The sequence below is a fragment of the Perognathus longimembris genome, chromosome 7 (assembly GCF_023159225.1).
Source record: "Perognathus longimembris pacificus isolate PPM17 chromosome 7, ASM2315922v1, whole genome shotgun sequence".
Lineage (NCBI taxonomy): Eukaryota > Metazoa > Chordata > Mammalia > Rodentia > Heteromyidae > Perognathus > Perognathus longimembris.
In genome coordinates, this window is record NC_063167.1 from 48,841,439 (window position 1) to 48,869,035 (window position 27,597).

At 35.0% G+C, this 27,597-nt stretch overlaps 1 protein-coding gene across 2 annotated transcripts in view; it reads left to right on the forward strand.

Moving 5' to 3' along the window:
- Nucleotides 1–27,597, forward strand: part of Lrrc7 (leucine rich repeat containing 7) — a 374,249-nt gene that overhangs the window by 169,928 nt on the left and 176,724 nt on the right. The gene's annotated exons all lie outside the window — the stretch shown is intronic.

The following is a 27,597-nucleotide window of genomic DNA, read 5'->3' on the forward strand; positions in this document are numbered from 1 at the left end:
GTTTCATACATTAGGCACTGGATACATTTCTTGTACAGTTTGTTACCTTGTCCCTCATACCTCCCTCCCTCCTCCCCCTGCAATCCATTTTTAATCTAATGCATTTGAGTTGATTTGATGTAGTAGGAATCTAGACATCTTTATAATTTCATTCAAAATGAAGTTATTATTTGAAAACTAATATAAAAATGAAAGTATGCATTATTTCAACAGTTTAATAGTTCTAATAGATTCTAGTACAAAAATCCAAAATATGACCATACCTTAAAAATCAAAAGTTCTGCCAGCACCAGAGTCATGCCTGTAATCCTAGCTACTCAGGAGGCTGAGATCTGAGAATCATAATTTGAAGCTATCCAGTGAAAGAAATTCAATAAGACTCTTATATGTGATTAACCACCTAGAAGGCAGAAGTGGAGCTGTGGCTCAAGTAGTAGAGTGCTAGCCTTGAGTGAAAAGGCTAAAGACAGCACCCATTTCCTGAATTCAAGCCCCTCAAGACAAGAACAATAAATAATAATAATAATAAATATGCTAACAAGTTGATAAAATAAAATTTATGTTATTTTTCCTCAATGCCATCTGTAGCTCCCAGACTATAACAGGAACATATTAGTAAAATGGTGTGACTTTGGACTTGAGTAGTATAAAACTGATTTAAAATCTCAATTATTCTTTTGTGAGTAAATCATTTGGCCTCTCTGAATTTGATTTTCTATTATATTATGTATTTAGGTATCACATTTATATTATACATCCTGGTAGTGTTGTGTGCAGTTTGTGTATGATAAATGGAAGTGGCTGCTTTCTTGGCCTCAGGAGGGAGCAACAACAAAAGCCAAGAGAAAAATCTCTAAAAGAGTCAAATACTGTGGCAGCCCTTGCTCAAGATAGCAGTGCTTGTACAAGATAACAACAAATGCTTCCAGGCTACCCAATATCACCATGCCAGAAGGTCTCTTCAGATTTTGTTTCTCTTCCCTTTTATCCTTGAGTTGAAAATTGGGCAGATCGCTTGAGCTCAAAGTTGGTCAGTTCTATCTTTGCTTCACTTCACAGTGGCAGTTCCACAGTAGATCTGGAACTGCTCGGGAAGCTAAAGAGCTCATATCAGAATCACTCTCTTTTGCCCACTAAACCAGGATCCTAGACATCTGCACTAATTGCGCACAGCATAAATATCAATTTGCTTCTCCTGAGTTTTCTGACATCTGTGTCTCAAGGAACTCCCCTTTGAGCTATTTTATCTTAGGTATCTTGTAACTTCCTCTGTTCCTGGGATCTGCACTCTAGAAACCAAGAATTTCATTACAAAATAAATTTTGTAGAAAGTCCATTCAGTAGAACTCCTGAATATATAAAGCAAATGCTGATAAATCTGAAAGGAGAAATTGACAGCTTAAATATAATGCATTGCATTCTTAATTCCAGGTAAATGATTTTAAAATGAACAGCACTATTCAGATAAGTTCCATATTTTGTCCTACCCTTCAAAGCAAAGTGTACCAAACTAGTGTTTCATAAACAACTCATACTATAGCATGTTTCTAGAAAGGGGGCTTGAACTATAGCATTGACTTATACAAATATTACTTATACATTTATTAGAATCAAAAGTTTAAAATGTGGGCTGGGGATATAGCCTAGTGGCAAGAGTGCCTGCCTCGGATACACGAGGCCCTAGGTTCGATTCCCCAGCACCACATATACAGAAAACGGCCAGAAGCGGCGCTGTGGCTCAAGTGGCAGAGTGCTAGCCTTGAGCGGGAAGAAGCCAGGGACAGTGCTCAGGCCCTGAGTCCAAGGCCCACGACTGGCCAAAAAAAAAAAAAAAAAAAAAGTTTAAAATGTTTCCAGCAACTAGAATGAAAACAAATTTAAAATCTTTTAGTTTCAGACAATAAATAACATGTACTGTGCTTTCTGAAGTTTATTCAGAAGCTTTTATATCATTAGTGTACCATCAGATGTCTATATATTAGAATTACTAAATATTTAATGACAACATAATTGCACTCAGTCATGATCCTCTAATCTAACATACTATTTGAGAGATAGCTAATTTGGGCATATATCTTTCTTTGACAATTATTAGAGGCTTTTATTGTAAATTGAACCAAGTGTTTTTATTGCTTTTTATTTTGCTTTGGTGTCAATTGGGGTCAATGGATTCTGATAGCATTTAAGTATCTTTCTTTTGACAAGCAAGTCTAGATTAATTACTCTGAGAGATGCTTTTCTTAGCTAAATTATCAAAAGTGAAATGCCAGTTTTTTTCTAAGTACAATGTTGTTTTTTTCTTAAGAGCTAAGAAAGTTGAGAAATGAGGAATACAAAATACTAGCAAGAAAGTTTTCAGGCTGACAAAAAGTTCATTTAAAACCATTTTAAATTCATGAACAAATGCAGCAGTGGTATTCAGTAGACACTATGTTGAAAATCAACTATACAACCGGTATCTACAAATATATATATATATATATCTTGTATGTACAATTTATGGGTGGGGGCATGCAGGGAAAACTGGGAGGGAGTGAAGGAAGTGGTGACATTGTCCGAAGGAAAATGTATTCATTACCTGATTTATGGAACTGAAATCCCTCTGCATGTCACTCTTTTTTTTTTTTTTTTTTTTTTTTGGCCAGTCCTGGGCCTTGGACTCAGGGCCTGAGCACTGTCCCTGGCTTCTTCCCGCTCAAGGCTAGCACTCTGCCACTTGAGCCACAGCGCCGCTTCTGGCCGTTTTCTGTATATGTGGTGCTGGAGAATCGAACCTAGGGCCTCGTGTATCCGAGGCAGGAACTCTTGCCACTAGGCTATATCCCCAGCCCTGCATGTCACTCTTATAATAATGATAAAAAAAAAATTTTTTAACTCAAAACCAGAAATAAACAAGCTCTAGTAAAGCTATCCAATTGTGACAATGATTAAGATGCATTAGACTCAAACTTTGACATGTTGAATTGAAACCTCATTGTAAAACTACTTAAAGAGAATTTTAAAAGAAAATTTACCCTAATTAATTTACATTTTAATAGATATGTGAATATATGAACTCACTATGTTAGTCTTCCTTTATTACTAAGTGAAATTAAACTAAACTTATATTGAAAGTATCCATTTCTGCTACACCCCACTGATGAGCTCCATTCTCTCTCCTTTCAGTTGTGCTCACAATCCACAATTTTTAATTGACCATTCTTATGCAAAGTTTTTGTTTCTTTCATTTTCTTTAAATAGTTATACTAAGGAGTTGCCATTCAACAAAGCAGTTTATGAATATATGAATAGAATGTGTCTTGATCAGTGTCACCCCTTTCAGCATAATTATTCCCCTTCAAACTACCACTTCCTTTCCTTTTCTTAATTGTGTAGTATATATAATGAATCCTTGACTGCATTCTCCTCTCCCAACTCCCCCACTTCTTCATTTGTCTACCCCTCCCCTTTTGCAAGCTCCTTATTCCTGTTTCTTTTGTTTGACTTTGACTTTGTCTTTCTCCATAAAGAATAGTATATTTCAGTCAATTCATTGTAACCACTTGCATACCACCCAATATGTTTACTTACAGATTTATAGGTACCATTCTACCTACCACAAATAAGGGAAACTATACAACCTTTGTTTCTCTAGGTCTGAGTAACTTCACTTAAGTTTTTTTTTTTCATATCTTTCCATTTTCTTAGAAATTTGAAGAGTTGATTTTTAAACTTTAAAAATATTCACTAGATGAAGTATATGTTTATTATTGACTTTTATTTTACTAGTCAGATGTTGTATATTTTTGAGAATCATTTTTATTCCATACTTACTATAGAATTGTTTCATTTAATCATTTATCAGCTTTATACCTACCAGACACTGAACTAAAGTGCTTTATATGTACCAATATATTTATATTACACATATTACTGTATTTCAGGTACCATGATCAGTTTCCATTTATTACAAAACATAAGATTTAGGAGGATGATTTGCTCCATATAATACAACTCTTTTCCTCCCTTGCCTTTTCTTTTATTCTTCCCTTCTCTTTTATTCTTCCAGTGCTGGAGATTAAATGCAGGTTTTCACATATGCCAAGAAAATACTTTGAATCTTCCAGGTCCAACATTGCACAATTCCTAAAGCTAGATTGGAGATTCAAAGACAGACCCGCCTGAATAATGAATCTGAGGAGAAATAACTGAAAGTAGCATTTATATTCTTTGATAACCACATAATCATACTATTTTAAGTGACTCTGCGTCCCTAAATACTACAATTAATAATAAGAAAAGGGAAAAAATTACTTTCCATAATGGAGACAAATAAATGGCTGCATGTCTGCATGCCAAGAATATTTTTTATTTTACAAATAGTGATAAAGGAAACTGCAAGATATTGCATTTTTATTGCAACAAAACTTAAATAATAATAACAAGTAAACAGAACATGGAAAACATAATGCTTATAAAAGAAAACTAAATTTATCTTTAAGAGCAAAAATTTGAAAAGTAATGAAAAGGCACTAATTCTCATATAAGAATCAATATAATCAAATGTTATTTTTTCATAACTCAATATAAAGTTGAATATTCATTTAACTCAATTTTCCTTAGGATTCCAAAGTTGTTTAATTGGGTGAAATATTAATTTTTATATCAGAAAAAATTAATATGTACCTGTCATGAACCTAAAACAAAAAGTGTTAGTGGTTGAAGATCTTCCCTGTCAGATATCTAAATATACTCTTCTGTGTTTTTACCAAATAAATATTGTCATAAGTACTCTATTAAAGAAAATAAGTTAAAAATAGGTCTCAGTATACATAAGAATTTAAAACATGGAAATATTGGCATTTTAAATCAGTGAGAAAGAATAGGCATTAAATAATATGTGTCTGGTGTAATTGGTGATTTCTCGAGATAACTTGGATTTAGACTGGCTTATGCTATGTACATAAACAAAAATAAGATATCTGCCTGCCTGCCTTCTTTCCTTCCTTCCTTCCTTCCTTCCTTCCTTCCTTCCTTCCTTCCTTCCTTCCTTCCTTCCTTCCTTTCTCCCTTCCTTTCCTCCTTCCTCCCTCCCTCCCTCCCTCCCTCCCTTCCTTTCTTCTTCCTCCCTTCCTTTCTTTCTTCCCTTCTTTCTTTCTGTTTTGCTTTTGCTGTTCATGGGGCTTGAATTCAGGACTTGGGCACTTTCCCAGAGCTTTTTGCTCAAGGCTTGTGCCCTTGATACACAACTTCATTTACATCATTTTGGTAATTAACTGGAGGTATAAGTCTCACAGATTTTCCTGCCTGAACTAATTTTAAACTATGCTACTCAGATCTCAGTGGTGTGAGTAGCTAGAATTACAAGCTTGAGTCACTGGTGCCCTGTTTGGCTGTATTTCTTAACATACAGTTTACTAATATAAAGTTCTTAACATAGTTTATTGTAGCATTGTTTCACGTATCAAACAAAAACACTAAGAAAAATTCATTAAATAAAGACTGAATAAATGGTACAGAAACATATAAAGCCACTGCAATGGCTATTTTTGAATGTTATAATAAAATAAAAGAAGAAAGGCTCAGAAAACTACAGTATACTTTATTTTGATGATGCAAACATTTCTAAACTTACTGTTTTTGTGATTCTACAATGGAGAGACAAAGTAAGGTTGGAAATGTACTGGCTTGTGTACTTCAGTTACTTGTGGCTAATATGACAATGAGAAAAGACTAAAAAGATAAAGGGAAGAGAAGGAACAGGCACAACAACTATATGAAATTTTAAGTTATAACTATATTGAATAAATACATATTATGAGATGATCATGTTTTATAAATTTATACCTTTATTTTATGCATGCAAGTATTTCCATATAGTGATTTATGACTTTTTAGATCTACGTCTTCAACAATGCTGTTCTTTTTCTAGAAAATGTCCATAGTTAAAGTTCATTAGAGAAATCATCCATCAGCAGATTACTAAACGATATTCCGTAGCCATGACTTAACATGACCTTGGGTCAAGCTACTGATTTAGGAAAATGGGGGTGTCGGTAAAACTTCAGCTGTGATAACTTGGGAATTGTAAAAACTTTTTTAAGGGATGTTAACTCCTAAAAATTGTAAGTGATTCAACTTAACAGGCCTACCTTGAAGAACTACAAGTGGAAATCAGAGCAAAGAAGAAAAGTGTAGCAATCAAGTTTATCAGTGGAGTTGAGTATAATGCCTTCAATTAGCTAGAAAATCTAGTTCTGGGATCTCTTCTGAGGAGCAAGAGTTAAGGTGGTACCACAGTACTTACTTATAGAGCAAGTAGGACCTGGTTAAAACAGCAGTGACTACAAAGACAATGGGGACTCTTAATTCCAGACCAGAGGCGCTTAACTCTTGTATCCTGAAGCTCCTGGGTGACAGGGGTGAAATTAAGGTGTTCTTGAAGTTCAGAGACAAGTACTTATATTCTGTCTATCCTTGATAAAAATGAGTTTGACAAAGTTTAGCCATATGGCATTTTTTGAAGATTATCTAACAAGCAGGCTGGTTTTGTCAGGTCAAATTTTTTTGTAGTGCAGAAATCCTTCCCTTCTGGAATGATTTTACATTGTAAAGTTAGAGTCTCTGCACGTCTAAGTAGCAGGACGATTTCTGACATGTCTAAACACAAGAGGAACTTGTAACTGGGATAGGTGCTATTGAACACAACACCTTAAAGAATTAACTATAAGTAAGGGAATCCAGTCAAAGCTAGGCATCTCCTAATAAAATCTAATGGTGACCTTGTCTATGACATAAAGGAAAAAAGCCTATTATACAAGACACTACTGAAAAATATTTTATCGGGCATGATGGCTCATTCCTGTAATCAGGAGGCTGAGATCTGGATGATGACAGTTGAAATCTCTTAAGCAGAAAAGTCTGTGAGATTCTATCTCCAATTAACTAGCGAGAACGTGAAACTGAAGGGATGCATGGCTCAAAAGGTTTGTGCTTCAGCTATCAGCAGGAAAACTGAGGAAGAAAACAAGAAAACCTTGAGTTCAAACCCTAGTACCAACACACCAAAAAAAGTAGGGGGAAAGAAAAATATTTTAAGTAAACTCCTTATCTCAGAATCAGACCTCCAACCCTGAACATGGAAAAATAAATATTTTAGTATGTACAAGATGTACATTGCTTAGCAGGGCAAAAAATAGCAGTTGAGACTTCATAAATATTGAGTTTTTAATGATTTTTTATAACAAAATAGAAATAGAAGCTATATTGATACTGTGGAAAAGTCCAGATTCCCAGATTTAGACCTGGAAATAGTTTTGTTAAAGTCTACCAATAATAATCATGTTACCTTTAGATGGCCACATGAACAGAAAATTCTGAATCACAATAGAGCCTGCTAGTCATGGATAGTAACAGATGTATGAAAGACTTGAGAAATTTAGTCAAATATTACATTCCCAGTTTAAAGGTTTTTCCTGGAAAACAGTGGTCCACACAGTTTCTGTTTATGAAGTACATCGCAGAAGTGAATTATATTCATATTTCCATGCATCACTGGAACTTTAAAGTCAGCAGATCCTGGGCTGAACTCATCCTTTTCTTCACTGTCTGTACTTTGCCCATATTCCAAGCTCAGCTAATAAAAATAACATTTTCTAGATCCTGTGAATCATCTTAGCCCTATTTCTTACTCCCACATCCAGTCAGTCAACAAGTTCTGTCAAATCTGTCTAATTCACTTATTCATTTCCTTCTGTCTGGGACTCTCTGCCTCCAGAGGCTGGCTCTTTTTTTATCATCCAAATCTCAACTCAAATGTCACTTACCAAAAAAGGGTTCTGATGACACTCAGATCTAAAGTAGCCACTCCCATTCCAGGCACTTTCCAACAATCCTGTTTTGAGTCCTATGTAATACTGATCACTGTCACAATAAGCTCTTGTTTATTCTTCATCTTTCCCATTCCTAAATTATATTCTGAGAACAGAATTTTACCTAACTTGTTCATCACTGTGCTCTCATTGCCCAGAGTCCAAAGTGCATTGATAGGATGAAAACTTCTAAATTCACTAATTTATTCATTAAATTCATTGAGCTCATTCAATATGGTATTCATTCAGAAAATCCTTATCAGATACTTTTGTGCCAGACATTGTGCTAACTATAAGAAATACAAAAATGGACAGCTATAAATCTTATTTTTGTCTTTGTGAAACTGGTATTTTGTCATATGCAGCCAGTCATCTAATGATTACCTAAATAAATGTCTGATTATGACTATGAGTAGTCACTGTCAGATCCCTTTTTTAATGTCCATTCTCATTGATTTAGTTCAAGTTGTCATTGTCTGTGCCTCAACTGTTAAATGGAATTTCTCTGCCTATCTATACTCTTATCATCCCCACACTTCTCTAAGCTAAAATATAAGTCCAATGTCACTTTGGACCCTAACATCTTTCACTTCTTCAATGATCTTCAAGAAACAAGATCCACACTCCTTGACATAATGGCCTTCTGTGACCTGCCCTGGTTCATCTCTCCTGCCTTTCCTCACCATTGTTCTCTTTTGACACTCTATGCTCCAGTCACCATAAATTATGTTTTTAGTCTCTGGGGTTTGGGATGCATGGTTCCTTCCGTTAGATCCATCCTTTCCTACTCTTTGATTAAACTTATTTATGTCTCCCTTATGACTCAGGGGAGATAAGCTCCTCCAGTTCTCCAAAAAGCCTCTTCTAAGTCACTCATACTGAATCAACCATCCCTTTTCTGTACATTCTTAAAAAAGAAAAAGAATCCTTGTCCTGTAATTGTTCCTTGATGGAAGAATGTATTTTCACAATATCTCCATTTTCTAAATCAGTAAGTAGTATAAAAATTTAGTGAAGTGGGCTAAAGACCTAAAATGAGAGTTCTCTGATGAGGAAATGAGGAATGACCAAGAGACACATGAAGAAGTCCTCTATGTCACTTTCCATAAAAAAAAATGCAAATCAAAACAACATTGAGATTCCACCTCACTCCAGTAAGAATGTCCATTATCAGGAAAACTAACATTAACAAATGCTGGAGGGAATGTGGCCAAAAGGAAACCCTACTACATTGTTGGTGGGAATGTAAACTGGTTCAGCCACTCTGGAAAGCAGTATGGAGATTTCTCAGAAGGCTAAACATCGAGCTCCCCTAAAACCCAGCAGCCCCACTCTTGGGCATCTACCCAAAAGATTACAAACAAGAACACACTAAAGCCACCAGCACAACAATGTTCATTGAAGCACAATTTGTCATTGATAAAATATGGAACCAACCCAGATACCCTTCAGTAGACGAATGGATCAGGAAATGTGGTACATATACACAATGGAATTTTATGCCTCTATCAGAAAGAATAACATTGCCCCATTTGTAAGGAAATGGAAGGACTTGGAAAAAATTATACTAAGTGAAGTGAGCCAGACCCAAAGAAACATGGACTGTATGGTTTCCCTTATAGGGAATAATTAGTACATGTTTAAGCTAGTCACAGCAGAGGATCACAAGAGCCCACTAGCTATGCCCTTATTAACACTTAAGATGATGCTAAGAGAAATGAGCTCCATGTTATGGAAACAAGTGTTATATCATTGTTTTAATTACTTTCAACATGCCATGTGAAACTATAGTGGTTTTTTGTTGTTGTTGTTGTTGATGATGATGATGATCCTCTTGTATCCCCTGCCTGTGGTTGTCCCTAAGCTATCACTTTATGTCATCTGAGTACCCTGGATACTGTATATACTGGTATTAGAACTAGGGAAGAGAAAGGGAATATCACAATTGAGAGACAATGAATAAAAAGACAAATGACTCCAAAAGCAATACAAAACCATTTGGTGTAAACCAACTGAACAACTCATGGGGAGAGAGGGAAAGGGGGAGGGGAAGGGGCTAAAAGAGGGAGGAGGTAACAAATTGTACAAGAAATGTACCCACTGCCTTACATATGAAACTATAAGCCCTCTGTACATCATTTTCACAATAACTAATTATTCAGGAAAACATTTTTTCTCACTAATAAAATGGTTAAAAGAAAAATGTAATTATGGATGGATGAATTTGCTTGGCTAAATTCAATTAATGTGTGAGACATGGTAGCTCAGGCCTGTATTCCTAGCTACTTGAGATAGAAATTAGTAGGACTGGGCTTCAAGGCCAATGGGGAGAAAACTACTGAGATCTCATCTTAACCAATAAGCCTACTTTGACAGTGTTTATCTGTGATGGCAATTATGAGGGAAGTAGAGGTAAGAAGATCATGCTTCTATAGCAGTTCTGGGCAACAAGGCTAAAATAACCTAAAGCAAAAATAGCCTGAGGCATAGCTCAAGTGGTTAGTCTACTTTCTCTAGAATTACCATCTAAAATGAGGAAAGTGAGAAAAGAGAGAGAGGAGTCTATACTTCAGGTTCTTTTTGGTTACTGTGGTATCCCAGAGAGACAGGATTTTTCCATTAAAGACTAGAGGTTTGAGGGCTGTGCTTTTGGAGAGAAAGTGAGAGAACCCACAATGTAGAACACATAGAAAGTAATAAGCTTATAGATGGAAAGAGATATTCTTTACTCCCCCAAAGTGAAAAACTTAAAGAATTTTTGACAGGTTAGAAACTGATGCTATCCCAGTCTTTGCAGACATGGACCAACTCAATCTAACAGTAGTTTTAATTTTCTATTCATAAAACTTATTACTGTTATCCAGCCTCTCAAGAAAACATAATATATATAACATATAATAATATATAATACATAATATGTTATATGTAATGCATAATATATATATGAAACCACTTATCCCAGAAAATAAAAACATGGGAGCATTTTAAAAAATCACCACAATAGACAGGTCTCATCATTGTTTTACTCAAAGCAAAGTTTATCTCCAATTTTAGCATCGGAATTAATTTGTGAGCACAGACTATTAATTCTCCATTAGTGTTCCTGTGGTAATTAGTGCTTACTGTCAAGCCTCCATTAAGCTCTCATGCTAGAAATGATGAATGTGTACCTCTCCTGATTTCTGCTGGTCGTTTTAGGAATGAGTCTTAGAATGATAATTACTTTAGTAATAGGTTTATTGTTTTTCAACATTTATTAATTCATTATATAATTGTACATAATTTTTAAGCTTTATATATGTAAAATATCATGTTCATATTATGTTCATAATATGACCTCCTTTTTGCAGGCTTCTTTGAACACTGATATAAAATAAATGAGTTTAGCAAAGGGAATTTCACAGTGATGTCTTTATTTCAGCTTTGTTTAAGATTTATTGCAAATCCTTTGCTTTTTAGTCTCTTTCCTTCTAATATTAATCTTATCTTAAACATCATGAAATTTTATCAACATAAGCATTTCAATACTTTGTTAAGGTTTATGGCTTCTTTTTCTAAGTTTTTATTTCCAGTCTGGAAGTGAAATCAGACAGACAAATACATAAGGGGCAAGCATAATACAGTTATATGAGACACACTAATACAATTTCTGTTAATCAGGCATATTCACTGAGAAGGGTTACAGGAATGAGTGAAACACCTAATAAAGAGCCATCTAAAGCCCAGAAACTTGGATTTGAAGGATCCAGTGAGCCACTAAAGAACATTAAACTAGAGAACAGTAGGGGTAGCTGATGTAGCAATGACAACTCTGAGGAGTTTGAAGATCTCATCGTGGGTCCATAGACCATTTCAGTTGCTAAGAAAACTTAAGAACCCATTTAATCAATGGCAAAAAAGTAGAGAAGACAAACAATATACTCAAGTAATACACTCAAAATACTGTAGTGCATGGTTGGATTTAAACTGAGAAAGATTGAAGGCAAAGTAAAGTCAGGGGTGGTGCTCTGGTTGTTAGCTTGGGAGATTTGGTACTTAGATGTATTACTATGCCAACAGCAGGTACAGAAACAGGGTTAAGAAAAGTGGAACACAGTACAAGATACTAGAAGAAATAATGAGTTTGGTTGTGAACTAGTTCAATTTTAGTGAAATAACCTGGTTGAGGTTCAAGAGATATACAGGTCCAGAATCCAAAGACAAATCTACAAGATGTGGAAATCATACAGCACTGCTCTCTGCTAAGCCAAAGCAAGCCAGGATGTTGTCTGAATTTCTGGTTTTAGAAAAATGATTTATTGAAATAAGCCAAAATAGTGGAATAAATATATTATGAAAATTTAAGTAATTTTAGCCATACAAATAATAATTAGATGCATTAAAAAATTAGATAAATAGAATAAATTAGATAAATAGATAAAATAGAATACACAACTACTTCTTCAGTAAAATTTCAATTGGGTAAAACAAAATAAACTTCTGATGTAATATATATACACACACACATATATAGATAGATAGATAGGTAGATAGATAGATAGATAGATAGATAGATAGATAGATAGATAGATAGATAGATAGATAGATAGATTATGAGCTTTCTCTGTGTGTTACATAGAAATCAGTTAAAGGTAAAGATGTAGACCTGGAAATGTAATGATTAAGCTGAGTGTCAAGAACTAGATAGGAGTGAAGTGCCTGTAATCCTAGCTACTCAGGATGTTAAGATCTGAGGAGCATGGTTCAATGCCAGGCCAGGTAGGTAAGACTGTGAGGCTCTTATCATCAAATTTAATCACCAGAAAATGGGAAGTGGTGTTGTGGCTCAGAGTAGTAGAGCACTGACCATGAGTGAAACAGTTCAATGACAGTGCCCAGGCCCTGAGTTCAAGCCCCGTGACCACCACCAACAACAATAAAAGAACTAAATTGAAATTACCTAGGTGAACAGGATACTGGTACCAAAGGTAGAGGTGGCGAATGCCACCTGTGCACAAAACTAAGCAACTAAGGGCTATTAAAGAAATAGCATAATGGCAAAAAGGAATATGAATAGAAAGATATGGCTATATATGAAGCCTTTGTATATTAAAATATTATTTCTTTTACTCTGGACAAATACAAAAGTAGTATTTTCTTTGGCTCAAGCTGTTTTAACAAAATGCAAAAGAACTGGTTTGTTTAAGCAAATGTTATTTATTTTCTGGTAATTCTGGAGACTGGAAATCTGAAGTAAAGGTGGGAGCTATGTTGATGTCTTTTGAGACCTCTCTCTTTGGTTTGCAAATGACAGTATATCTGTGTCTTTACATGACTGCAGTCTTTCATTGTATATTTGTATTCTATTCTATTTAAGATTCACCATTGGGATCTTGTTTAATTGAATTACTGCCTTGAAAACCATATATTCAAATCCAATCACATTCGGGGATCCTAGAGATTCAGACTTCAACATATCAGTTTTGAAAGGACACACTTCAGTTTCTAACAAGAAATGGTATCATTCAGTTTCCTTTGATATGCATACAAAGTATTAAACTGAGGAAGAAGAAATAGATTAACAGGTTATTGAAAAACATCAAGTTACCGTGTAAAAGAGTTTAAACAGAGATGGACAGAAAGTAACCAATTACTGAACTATTTAAGAAATCTAATTGTCACCACCAACACCTAAGGAACTAGCATAGAATGAGCCCACGAAGAAGACAATATTATGTGAAGTGAAGCAGGATAGTTCCAGAATCAAGGGAAACAGAGGAGCTTACTAAAAAGAAAAAATCAATAGAGAAAAGGGACAAAGACGTAACAAAGACAGAAGCTGGATTTGGAATTTGAGTGATATGGGACATGGATACCTAGTAATAATTGCTTGAGATTTCTGTGCTAGGCAACAGGTAAAACAAGTCACAGATTGTTTTTTTCTATACATGGGTTTGACCTCGGGGCCTGTTCCCTTGCTTGCTTGGCTTGCCTGCTTATACATGCTTTACACTTGAGCCATGACTCCAATCCAGCTTTTTGCTGGTTATTTTGGAGATTAAATCTCATGGACCTTTCTCCTGCTGATGGCTTTGAACCCTGACCTCTAGATAGCAGCCTCCTGAGGAACTAGAGTTATAGGCATGAGGCACTGGCACTGAGCTGTATTTCTTGTTGAGCAGTTCAGTAGACCAAAGAATATAACATTGTGTCCCTTTTTAAAGATTAAGAGAATTGTAGCTCAAGAAAGTCACATGCCTTGCCTAAGATCAGCCAGACTATAGTAGATGTGATAGTCCTGTAATTATTTTATGTCAACAAAATAGTTGTGATCCTTGGAACAAATTGGAGATCAGACAGCAGTGGTTTGAGGGGGGTGAAGAAGGAACTAAATTTCCCTTTTCAGAAGAGTGAAAGAACAGAGACCAGCTAAACTCATTCCTATGGTTCCCTCCATTGTTTTCTACACTACTGTGCACAAAAATATTCCATGAGTCAGTTCAGTTACCAAGAAACAGATGTTAACTTGTGCTACCTATCAGGTTTAAGTAGAAAAGAATGTCTGTCAGGTTTAAGTAGAAAAGGATGTAACAGAGATGTATATTGCACACAGCCAATGAGTAAGGAGCCAGAAGAGAAGACAATAATGGGAGAAGCCCTTGAGAAGCTTGTTTCTTCCTAGAAGAAATTATATGAGTTGTCAAAAGTGTATACTTAGATTTTATTTTGCCTGTAGAAAAGACACTTTCTGTATGGTTAAGCAAAAGGAATGATGTATGGAAATACTTGTATCAGGACAAATGATAAGTGACTTCATCTTCCAACAATCCACCCATATTAAAAGTTTGCATGAAAGACTGTCCCCAGTAATTTACTTTAAAGATTTAATGAATTTACACATGCAATTCTCTATGCCTTGAAGTCCCTCTTTTTATTGTATAATGAACTCTTGGGGAAAATTAGAGACTTAAGTGAACGGACTCTCTTAGAATTATTTCTGGGATTCTCAATTGTATCATTCCATTCATTTTGTACTTTCTACCAGATAGGCTGCTTATTCTGGGGACATTTAGTTATTGAACTCCTTTGAAATGACTTAACACATTAGCTCAAAATGTTTCAAAATGTTTTGTTTATTTAGAACAAAAGCATTTTACAAATTAACTTGGCTTGAATATAATTTCATTCAATTACTTCACTTTTTTCTATTTGAAAAGTGGTATGTGGTTTTTCTTAGAAGTTCCATAACAGTTAGACTAGCAGATGATTAAATTTTGTAATAAAAGTATATTCTTATTTCACTGAGTTTTAATAATCACATACCTCAGAGGATGCATAGCTTGGAGAGAGATACTCAACGTATTTCACAAATACAATACTGTTTGCCAGTGAATATTTATCTATTGATTTTCTTGATATTTAAAGAAAATGATTTATACGTGTGCCTTATGTCAAACCACATACTGTAAAAGCTTTTGGCTACAGTTCTGAATTTTGGTTGATTCCATTGTGGAATGAAATATTGACTGCTATATTATGATTCTGTTTGTTTCATTCTTGAATAATCAATATGACCATTGAGGAGGACAAATGATAAGACAGAGATATCTGAGGCAAAACACTGAAATGGGATTGGTTTACCAAGCTGAAGACTTCAAAATAATCCAAGGAGAATGTACAGAGTTCATAATTAGGCTTAACTTCAGCTTGGGTTCAAGCTATGTGACATAATTGGCATTTGATTTATAAAAAGTATAGTCAGATGTTTAAACTACTAAATGGTAGTATTCTTTGTAGTATATTACACATGTTATTTTTCATTTATTACCAAAAGAAGAATGTGAACTAATAAACATACATTGGGAGAAATAAAATGTGAATTAGTTTTATCAATACACAAATAAATACCTCTTTTAAATAATTCTTTAGTATCATTTCCAAAAATAAACAAGACCAAATTTCTATCATAATCTGCAAGATAAATTATCTCCATAAAGAATTTGTTGATGTATTGTCTGTCAATTAAGCATCCAAGTGAATTATTTCATTCACTCTCTGTACATTTTAATGTACCTGTTATATATGGGGAGTTGTTTAATTTTTAGGGCATTTGTCAAGTTCTTCTAGTGCATTAATAATCACGGAGTTGAAGACAATACTTCTTGCCTTCCAGTGTAAAAATACCTTAAAATTAATGTGCACTGATTTCAGTTGAATGCAAAAATATTGTAAAGAGCTATTACCTTTTATTTTTAATTGAAACATAAAGATCTGCTTTAATAGAGTAAAGACAAATTTCTAATGTAGCTAAGGTATTCTATCATCATTTAATATTATGTATAACCATAATTGCATTTATCAGAGAGATTGTAATTTACTTTGTATTTTGCTATTTGAGCCTATCCCATTTTCAAATTATTATGCATTAGCAAATTATAGCATTTAATTTGAATAAAATGTCGTACATCAAAATCGTGAACAAAAATGTATAAGTCTTTAATAGAAATATGTGTGTGGTGGCTTTTCTGGGAGGAAAATGGAGAGAAAACTAGAGGAATAAATAGCGTGATTAATTCAGAATGGATCCTACTGAAAAATTAAAACAATCTGTCATAATTTGTGATCATTTGTCACTGCAGTAAATAAAATACAATAGATTTTAGAGCCCTATTGTAAAAGTAAATTCATAAAATCACCAGTTTTTTTTTAGGTATGTTCTTAATTGATTTAATTTGAAATCACCATGACATGTTAACATGAACTACTACTGCTTCCAGATATGATAAATAATTTTGTAAAGGATTTTAATATATACATTTTATTGTACTTTCAAGTCTAAGTTTTTTGCACACATTTTAATAAAATGAAAGATTAGAATTAAGCAAAAGTTATTATTAAACATGAAAAAGTAAATAAATACGAAAAAGAATTGTTTATGACTCAAAATCCCTTTTCTTCCTTCCCTTCTTCCTTTCTTCCTTCCTTCTTTTTGATATATATATCAAAAGTATATCTATATATGTATATCTCTCTATATATATCAAAAATAAGCTCAGTAGTTTATAGCACTTAAATTTGCATGCCAAATGAGTTTGCATAAAGATGCTTTTGCAAAATATATGAAATCGAGTTGGTGAGTGCATTTCCTAATCTAGCTATGTTGCTTATGTCATCCTCGAACTCACAATCCTCCTACCTCATCTTCCAAATTCTGGGATTATAAGCATGAACCACCACAATCAAACTAAATTTTACGTAATAAATACAATGTATTCTTCAATACTGTCTACTTACATTTATATATCTATTATACCTATCAGTGCTATTTTCTTTAGTGAGGGCCTTTTCTTAAACATAAGAGATTGAAATAATATATAGGGGAACTATCTGGAGAAGAAATATATAGAAGAGAGAAATTTTTCACATTTCATCATTTTCCAGAAGAAAATTTAACATCAAAACTCATGGGAAAATATAAGTGGGTTTGAACTGTTTGCATTCTGCATTAAACATCTTGCATCCATAATGCTTGCTATTGTAGAATAGATCTCATTTAAATCAGAAGAAATCATCTTGGAAGTTCACGCAACTTTCATGAGAATGGCTTATCACTGGTAATCAACATATGAAAGTTTTGCTTGCTCCTCTTAGAAGTATACATGGCATTTTTGTCAGCGATCCCAATTCCAGTCCAAGTTAAATTCTCTGCTTGTAACCCTAGAGTTGTATCTCTTGCAAAATAAAATAAAATAATTTTCAAATTGTTTCTGCGTCTCTGGGTTTACAATAAGTCAAATAAACTTTCCATCTCCCTGTGCTGTAGACCAATTGGTAATTATTTTAATGACCTATAGCATTCGGCGTTCCGTCTTTTGGGCATTGAAATTGATTTTTTTCATCTTAGCATCTGAAGATCCAGAGTGTGCCCCTTGCCCAATCGCCTGAGACTATACAGTGACTCCTACAGCAGAGGAAATGGAGGCAGCGCTTTTCGGGCTCCAGAAATGGCAGCATCAGGAGCATCAGCACGAGTAGACTTGGTAGAGGTAGTTCTCCCAAATGGTATCATTAAACCAAACATTTTTTGTTGTTGTGCTGCCTGCTGATGGGGGCTGCCTTCTTACTGCCTACTGTATACAAAATGTTTGGTCTTTGTTAAAATTTAACAATGACATTCCTGAGAGAGAGAAAGAATGAGAGATCTGATTTTTTTCCAAGTTATATTTAGTTGCTCTATCTTTCAATAAATATACTATCAGAAAAACACCAATGCCCATATTTTACTAATTGTTATGTAAATCTGCTATTGCCTGTAAGAAGTATTTTAAAAATTGATAAATATAGTCCATCACTCAAAAGTGATTCTATTGCAGAAAATAAGAGGATTATTCTAGAAGGTTAAATATAGTTGCTTGTTATTGTTTTTTTCTACTCGATTATATTCCATCCTGAACTGATTTTTGCACAATAAAAGCTAATTCCCAGATGGGTAGCTGTCAAAATATGAGATGCCACAGATTTATTGATTTTATGTACTTTCTCATCTTATGCAATTTATTCTGAAGCAGTTCTTTCATAGCTATAAAACACATTTGTTAATTAACCACATTGGCTTTATTTGTACAGCTCAGTAGCTTATAGCATTTTAGTTTACATGCCAAATGAGTCTACATAAAGATGCTTCTGTAAACTGTTTAACAATTGACATGGTGGGTACATTTCCCAACATCTCATATATATGATCAAAAAATAGGTAATAGTTCCTGAAATTTTGAACAGTTTGATACTCAACATTCAGATGCCTAGTGCAGTACAACATAGTCATAATTAACTCCTTTTGAAACAAGGCAAAATATATAGGATTCATAATAATTTCATTGGAGATATTGCTGTGTTAGATATAATTTGAAGGATCTTTTGACAAAACAGATATGAGGAGGATTCATTTTTTTTATTTGGGGTCAATTTAATATTACCATCTAAGAAATAACAAACGATGACTCTTTCTGGTAAAAGTCTGTGCAATGGAGCCAAAAATTTAGCTTTTGTAAATATTTATATTCTGTCTTCTGTATTTAAATAACATGAAATGCAAAATTATATCTTAGCATTTATAGCCCCTTGCATAAAACATGTACATATGAGAGTGGATGTTGATTTTGTTAAAATTGTGGAATTCTGATTTATTACATAAGTAACTGAAGATATATGTGTGCATATGCATAAATCAACTTTAAAAATGTGGATTTACACCACTGGTTTTTAGCTTTGTGTACTGGACACTGACTTCTGCTGGTTTCAGGTACCATTCATCTATCATTCAGAAAGCACTATGAGTGATAGTGATATATGCTTTTTTAAGACCACAGAACATCTATCACTTATGGATCTGTGAAATAGATTGTAATGTTTCGGGGATATATGTAACATATTCTTGTGAATTTTCAATGTCCTTGAAATACCACGAAAATTTCTATTTTAGTAATAATTTAAAACAGTTTACATGAAAAAACTTTATTTTTAAAATGTTTCTGTTTTGCATCTATTTTGCTTCAAAAAAATGGGCTTTCCATTGTTAATACTCGGATGTTGTAGAAAGCTTCTATAGGCCATATGCAGAATATTGGATCATTACATTTTGGCATGACCTTACCTTAGTAAGGAGGAAGAGGAGGAAGAGGAAGAAAGGAAGAGGAGTGGGGGTGGTTATTGTCTTATATACCAGAGTCAACAAATCCCTCTCTTCCCTCCTGACATCAGACCCACTGGAAGGAATCTAGTACAATGAATCACATACTGATGTACATTTCAGTATCCTATTAATACCTTATGAATAGAAGTTAGTTTTCATAGCTTGGTAGTGCCTTAGAGAATACATATGTCCTCGTGTTATTCACCAAAAATTATAGGTTCCTAGAAATTTGTTGAAATTTTATTTTTTTAATTAATTAAATATGGGTGACAAGGTGTTGTGCAAAAGGAGTATAGTTACATAATAAGGCAGTGAGTACATTTCTTGTGATATCTTACACCCTTGTTTTTCTTTCCCTTCCCTAGATCAGTTAAGCATATATACAATACCCAGTGTACCAAAATCATATACAGTAACCACATAGCGTACGCCAAAGGAAATTCACCTAGAACTTTAAACGTAACGGCAACAATAGAATCCTCCTATGTCCTTCTCTTGGAGTTTCTTTAGCTTATCCTTGTCTTATATGATCATATGTACATAGCTGTTGAACTATTGTGATCCACTAATAGGTCTATTCTAGACCTTTTTATGTTTAGTAGTTGTTTGGTTTTAGATACATAATGTAAGGTCGCTGACCCAAACCTGTGGAAATACCATTTGAAAAGAAGTTTTTTGTTTCCCTGACCTAGTCTCTACTGTTCCCCACTCACACCCTAACAGTCATATATCAAGGAGACCGTGCCCCTTTGTTCTCTGTGTTCTAGGCTTGTCTTGCTCAACATTATTTGCTCAATTTCTGACCATTTCCCTGAGACTCTACAAATGGGACTAATACAAAATAAAAATTTTCTGCACAGTTAAAGACATAGCCACCAAACTAGAAAGACAGCCAACCATATGGGAAAGGATCTTCACCAGCACAGCAACAGACAAAGGCCTAATATCCGCCATCTCCAGAGAACTCAAAAAACGAACCCCCTCTAAACCCAGTAAACCAATATTAAATGGGCAAAGGAGCTAAAGAGAGAGTTCACAGGAGAAGAGATAAAAATGGCAAAGAAACATATGAGGAAATGTTCAACATCCCTGGCAATAAAGGAAATGCAAATAAAAACAACCTGAGATACCACCTCATGCCAGTTAGAACGGCCTATACTCTGAACTCAGCCAACAACAAATGCTGGAGGGGATGCAGGGAAAGAGGAACCCTTCTCCACTGTTAGTGGGAGTGCAAATTAGTACAACCACTTTGGAGAACAGTATGGAGGTTCCTCAAAAAGCCCAGCATAGACATACCCTATGACCCAGCCATACCACTCCTAGGCATCTATCCTGAACAACAGGTCTCAAGATATGATAAAGACATCTATCTGCACATCCATGTTTATCGCTGCACAATTCACAATAGCCAAAATATGAAAACAACTCAGATGCCCCACTACAGGCGAATGGATCCAAAAAATGTGGTACCTATATACAATGGAATACTACATAGTGGTTAGAAATGATAAAACATTGGTATTTGCAGAGAATTTCTTAAATCTACTCATCCACCCACGTAGTTTGTGGGTTGAGATCAAATTTTGCCAACTATGGTTTCTTCCTCTCTACGTTTCTTTTCAGTCAAGTCACCTCTTCCTGGAGAAAACCTGTCAGACCTAAATTTTGTCACTAAAACCTTGTGATTATTCTACAAAATCTTAGTTAAAATGAAAATTTAAAGAAGTTTTTACGTATAGCCTCTTTTATTTTGTACCACTGTTTCAGCCAATAGCATACAGCATATGTTTCCTAAAATGGCCAATTTATTTATTGGCATAAAAAAGGATATAATAGTTCCTCCAAAATATATAGCATTTTGGTGTTCAGTACAGTAAGAATAACAGGTTCACAAGAGAAATAGTATAGATGATGGGTATCATGATGAAAGGGATGCCTCTAATCAGGATGTGTTGTACACCTAAATGGGCATGTTAAATTGAAATAACCTTACATCTATTTGGAAATAAATTTAAAGTGAAAAAGGTAGCTAGGCACTGGTGATTCACGCCTGTAATCCTGACATCTCAGGAAGCTGAGCTCTAAGGATCATAGGTTGAAGCCAGCCTGGGTAAGAAAGTCTATGAGACTGTTCTCCAATAAGCTACCAAAAAGCCAGAAGTGAATATGTCTCTCAAATGGTAGAGTGCTGGCCTAAAGGAAAAAAAAGAACCTCAGAGACAGCACCCAGGCCCCAAGTGTCATGTACACACACACACACACACACACACACACACACACACACACACACACACACGAGAGAGACAGAGAGAGAGAGAGAGAGAGAGAGAGAGAGAGAGGATAGAGAACAGAAAGGGTGAGACCAACTTGAGAATGTAGAAGCTGCAGAGTTGCACAAATTCTCTTGGAAGTCAGAGGCTATCAAACATCCCACACCTATATATATGTGCTCTGATTTCCCTATATTTTACATATGGACACAACATATGAAGTTCAAACTCTTAATCACTTTTTCTTTGGGGGCAAAATTTCATGTAAATACAAATATCTGTAATCTAGGTTAATAAGCATTTGTGGAGATCTAACTGTGCTGAGCAGTCTGATTAATCCTGGAGATAGCAATTACAGAGAGCCCTTGCTGTTTGGCAGCTTACAGAAAAGAAAGGTGTTGCATGAAGCATGGTATGGCACATGAAATAATAGATGCACAGTGGAGTCTGAGAAATAGTAAAGGGAAGTACTTAGTCCTCAGATAGGTCTAGGAAAGAATCACAAAAGAGGTGAAGCTTAAGGAGACTTTGAACCAATAATTTGGAATTTGAAAGTGGGCAGAAAGTAGAAGTTTTGGTCACAGGAGAACTACTACATAAGGAATTGAACCCATAAAAATGATGTGGGAGAGAAAGGAGTAACTGTAGCATAAACAGGAGAGATTTGATAAACTGCTATGTGATTAGACTTCGTACAATTATGTAATGAAAAGGGTTTATGTAGTATGACAGATCAGGTTTATGAGTGAAGGGATACATTTTTAAAGTAAGAATTCACAGGCAACCTCCTGCTAAGACAGCAGATGAGTAAAAGCCACTCCTTCCTTTTAACAAAAAAGTGTTAATGAGGTGTGGAGCACACAGCATAAAACATATCCCATTCACATGTACAATTCAATAACTTATTCTAAATTCATAAATCTACACAATTGTTGCCAAAATTCAATTTGGGACATATTTATCAAGTTTCCCCACCCAAATCTCTCCTACTTATTCCCAACCAATATCCAGGCTTATCTTCTTTTCTACCTCAGCCCCAGGCAATCACTAATCTGATTTCTGTCTTTATGAATTTGCTTCTTCTGCAAATTTCATACAAATGTGATTACTTGTACACTTCAGTGTCTGCCTTCTATCACTTAGCATACTGTTTTCAAGATTTCTGCCCAGACTGTTATTGGATAAGCACAGAAATACTTCGCTCTAAAGAGACTATGAGCACAAGAAAAGATGTATCCCAAGGGTGTTTTCAAGCCTGCCCTCGATGGAAGGTTCAGGTAGATTCCATGAGATAGGGAGGACATGTTGACAGCAAATGAGGGCCCTCAAGAGTGTGTGCATACAAGAATATGCCCTTGGGCTTCCTAAGAAAGCTAGAACTGAGTGCATGAATCCCAGGATTACACACTGCAGGAATTTGTCTGGTGTTTTTTTGTGCTAATAGAAGTTAGAAGATGAGGTAGACAGGAAAATGTAGTGACTCTCAGGATAGGGGTTTTACTATTGTTTTCCTACTCTCTTAGTATGCTTCAGAGTAAAATAAAAAGTAAATGCACTGAATCAAGTTATTAGATGCACTGAAATATCAGAAACAATCTTCAGAGTCATTATGTCTTTTGTTATCCTTTTGCCATACTGAAGTATGACCTCTAGGCCTCATGCTTGTTCAGTTTGTTTGCTCAGTGTGCTCATTCAGCAGACACTCCACCATCAGAGCCATAGCTCCAGCCTGACTTTTTGATGATTGTACTGGAGACATAGTGTAGCAGACATTTCTGCTTAGGCTGGCTTCACACCACAGTACACAGATCTCAGCCTCCTGAGTAATTTGAATTACAGCTGTAAACCACTGGTACCTGGGTTCCATCTGTATTTCTTTAAAATCTTTTGCAACAGTAAGAGAAAAAAAGAAGGTCGGGGAAACAGTTGCTATATATAATCTGACTAACAGAGAGCAAGTTGCACTATAATAGAGGTGAAGAAAACTATATAGAATTGAGAAATATTTTTGGAAATTAAATTTAAAAGATTTTCAGTAAAGTGTAGTTTATTACTGGCATGTGGAGGAAAAAGGAGTATCAATCTTTTTCCAGAATATTGTTTAAATCTGGGCTTCACTCTGTGGCTTAATGATTTGATTTGAACATGATTTCCTACACAACAAAGAGTGTCATATTCAAAAGCAACCAAAGACAAATCACAAGCAAAAAATAAGTAGCACCAACTATAATAGTACTTAGTTTGTGACTAGCATATATTCATTGTATGAAGTAATAAGTCTTATTTTAACATTTCCATACGTGTATACAATGTGTTCTGATTCATCATTTCTGCCCATTGGCCATTCTTATGTTTTGTTCTCTCCCTTTCCCCCTGTTCTAATAATCTCCCTTTATGATTTTACATCACTACCCAAATTACATGATACTTGTCTTTGTAAATTTAGCTTATTTTTAACATGATGATCTCCAGTTCTTACCATCCTCTTTCAAATGACATAATTTCATTCTTCTTTATGGCTCAATAAAACTCCATTGTGGACATACAACCTAGTCCTTAACCATTCATTGATGAATACTTAGATGGATTGTGTAATGTGGCCTCTGTGAATAGTAATCACAATAAACAGATATACAGGTATCTCCATAGTAAGCTGACCATTTTTCTCTTGAGGAAATATGTAGAAATGAAACAACTGGATGTGTGTTTGGGATATTATTCAGTCTGAAAAAAATATAAAAGTCCTCCACTTGTGGCAGCATGGACAAAACTAGAAAATATTTCACTGAATGAGATAGACCAGACACAGAAAGAAAATACTGCATGATTAAATTCATATGGAAAGTTAAGAAAAATCAAATACATAGAAATAGACAGTAAAAGAATTGTTACCAGGGGAGCAGTAAATGGGAGAATGTAAGTCTAAGGGTGCACATTTGTTTTTATAAGATAAACAAATCATATCATCCTAATAACAACTATGGTGAATAATAACCTATGTATTCTTCAAATATGCTAAGAAAAGCAATAATAAGTATTTTCATCCCCTAAAAGAGCCAAACGACAAATAACTGTAAGGTGATTGATATGTTGATTAGCTTGACTATAGTAATAATTTCATGTTGTATAAATATACCAAAACATCAGTCTGTATATATGAGTAGAACAACTTTTACTTGTCAATAATTCCTGGGTAAAGTTAAATTAAGAAGCGAGGGTTGAGTAAGTTGCAGTTGGTATTAAAGACAGGAGTTTAAAACAAATTAGGGAAATGAATGCTGTTGCAATATCCCATAAATAAAGCAAATGATGTGCTTAAATTCAGGGCAATTCCCACTTACAAAATTTCTCTTGGGGCTGGGGATATAGCCTAGTGGCAAGAGTGCCTGCCTCGGATACAGGAGGCCCTAGGTTCGATTCCCCAGCACCACATATACAGAAAATGGCCAGAAGCGGCGCTGTGGCTCAAGTGGCAGAGTGCTAGCCTTGAGCGGGAAGAAGCCAGGGACAGTGCTCAGGCCCTGAGTCCAAGGCCCAGGACTGGCAAAAAAAAAAAAAAAATATTCTCTTGGCCCTTTGAGAGGAATAAAGAAAGATGGATGAAGCCAGATATATTAAAGTCAAACTTTGCTTTGGCCTCTAACATCACAGTAATCTAGATAAAAACCTACAGACAATTCAATGGTCTCTTATAACTTAACACTAGGGAAAACTAATATTTATTTAGTAGCCAGGCTCCAGACCCATGTGCATTATTTAACTGAATCTTGAAATGGTGTAAGAAAAGCATTCCCACAACTGAAAGCTGGGAAAATTGAGTCAGAAGCAATAAAATATTGGTTTATCCAAGAAGGTTCTGATTTACAGTGAATAAAAATGGATTTAAACTCACTTTCCTCTTCAGTATTACAAAATGTATCAGTCTAATTGTTTTGCCCATCAATTAAGTTCTGCTTACTTTGCATTTAAGAAACATCCAATTATTTATGATTGGATTTTCCTCCAAGGCACTTCAGAGGGAATCAAATTATAACAATGCTTCCTGAAGAGTATAGATAGGTATTACACAGGACATGAATAGCTCATTTTCTTCAGTTATTCTTCAGTTTTAAAACTGTATCTGGAGCTGAAGCCAGTGAGTGGCTCACATCACCTGTAATCCTACCTACTCCTGAGGCTAAGATCTGAGGATCTGGGTTCAAAGCCAGACCAAGAAGGAAAATCTGTGAGACTCTTATCTCCAATAAACTACTCAGAAAAAGACTGATGTGACACTGTGGCTCAAGTGGTAGGGCAGTAGCCGTGAGGACAAATAAGCTCAGGGACAGTGCCCAGGCCCATAGTTCAAGCCCCAGGACAAGCAAAAAATAAGAAAACAAGTGTCTGGGTGCACACTGGGTTCTGAATTCACAGATTAACCCACTACTTCCCATACTGAAAAACTAAAACTATCATTGAGACTGTGTTCATACAATTCATTTTAATAATACAGTACTGCCTTTAATTTGTGAATCAATATTCTTTTTTTTTTTTTAGTTTCTTGTTTGGTTTTTAATTAGTTAATTTATTCATGGTCAAAGTGATGTACAAGGGGCAGTGAGTACATTTCTTATCAAACTTGTTACCTCCTCCCTTATTTTTGTCCCACCTTCCCCCCTCCCCAATCCTTGCCTCCAGTTGTACAGTAGGTTTACAACAAATTGGCTTCTAAGTCTTGCTGTTGCATTGGTTCGCCTTTTACCCTTTGTCTCTCCATTTTGATGTTTCCCTTCCCTTCCCTAGTTCTTATTTCACAAACTTCTTATTTTGTCAGTCAGGGGCTTGAACTTGGGGCACTGCCCCTGAGCTTTTTTGCCCAAGACTAGTGCTCTACCAATTTGAGCCACAGCTACACTTCCAATTTTCATGTGATTAATTGGAGATAATAGTCTCATGGACCCTTTCTGCCCCAGATGGCTTTGAACCTTGATCCACAGATCTCAGCCTCCCCAGTAGTTAGGATTACAGGTGTGAGCCACCAGTTCCTGCCTACATTACAGACTTTTATTTTTTTATTTTTATTAAATTTTATTGACAAGATGATATACAGAGGGGGTTCAGTTACATAATAAGGTAGTGAGTACATTTCTTGTTATATTTGTTACACCCTCATTCATTTTTCTTTCCCTAGTTCAAGTAGGCATATATACAATATCAAGTATACCAAAATCATATACAGTAACTACATGAGGTATGCCAAAGGAAGTTCAACTAGTACATTAAACATATGACAGCAATAAAATTCTCCTGTTTCCTTCTCTTGGAGTTCATTTTGCTTTGCTTCATCTTATATAATCATATGTACATAGCTGTTGAGCTATTGTGATCCTCTAATAGGTCTATCCTAGACCTTTTTATGTTTGTTTAGTAATTGTTTGGTTTTAGATACATAACGTAAAGTCGTTGATCCAAACATGTGGAAATACCATTCGAAAAGAAGTTTGTTATTTTACAGGCCTGATCTCTACTGTTCTCCACACACACACACACACCCCAAAATCATATATCAAGGAGACCATGCACCTTTGTTCTCTGTGTTCTAGGCTTTACAAAGTTTTAAAAGCAAAAGATTTGTATTCCTTTAGATTTGCAATTGAAAATATAATGATAAAAAATTTTCATGCACACAACTCTTAAAACTCTGTCAAAGAATGTCTTCAAGATTTTCGATGGATTAAGGCATGACTCACTGGGTATAATATGCGCCTGGGAAGCTGAAGGCACTGAATTTCAAAACCAATACTGCCATTATTGGTTTTCTTGA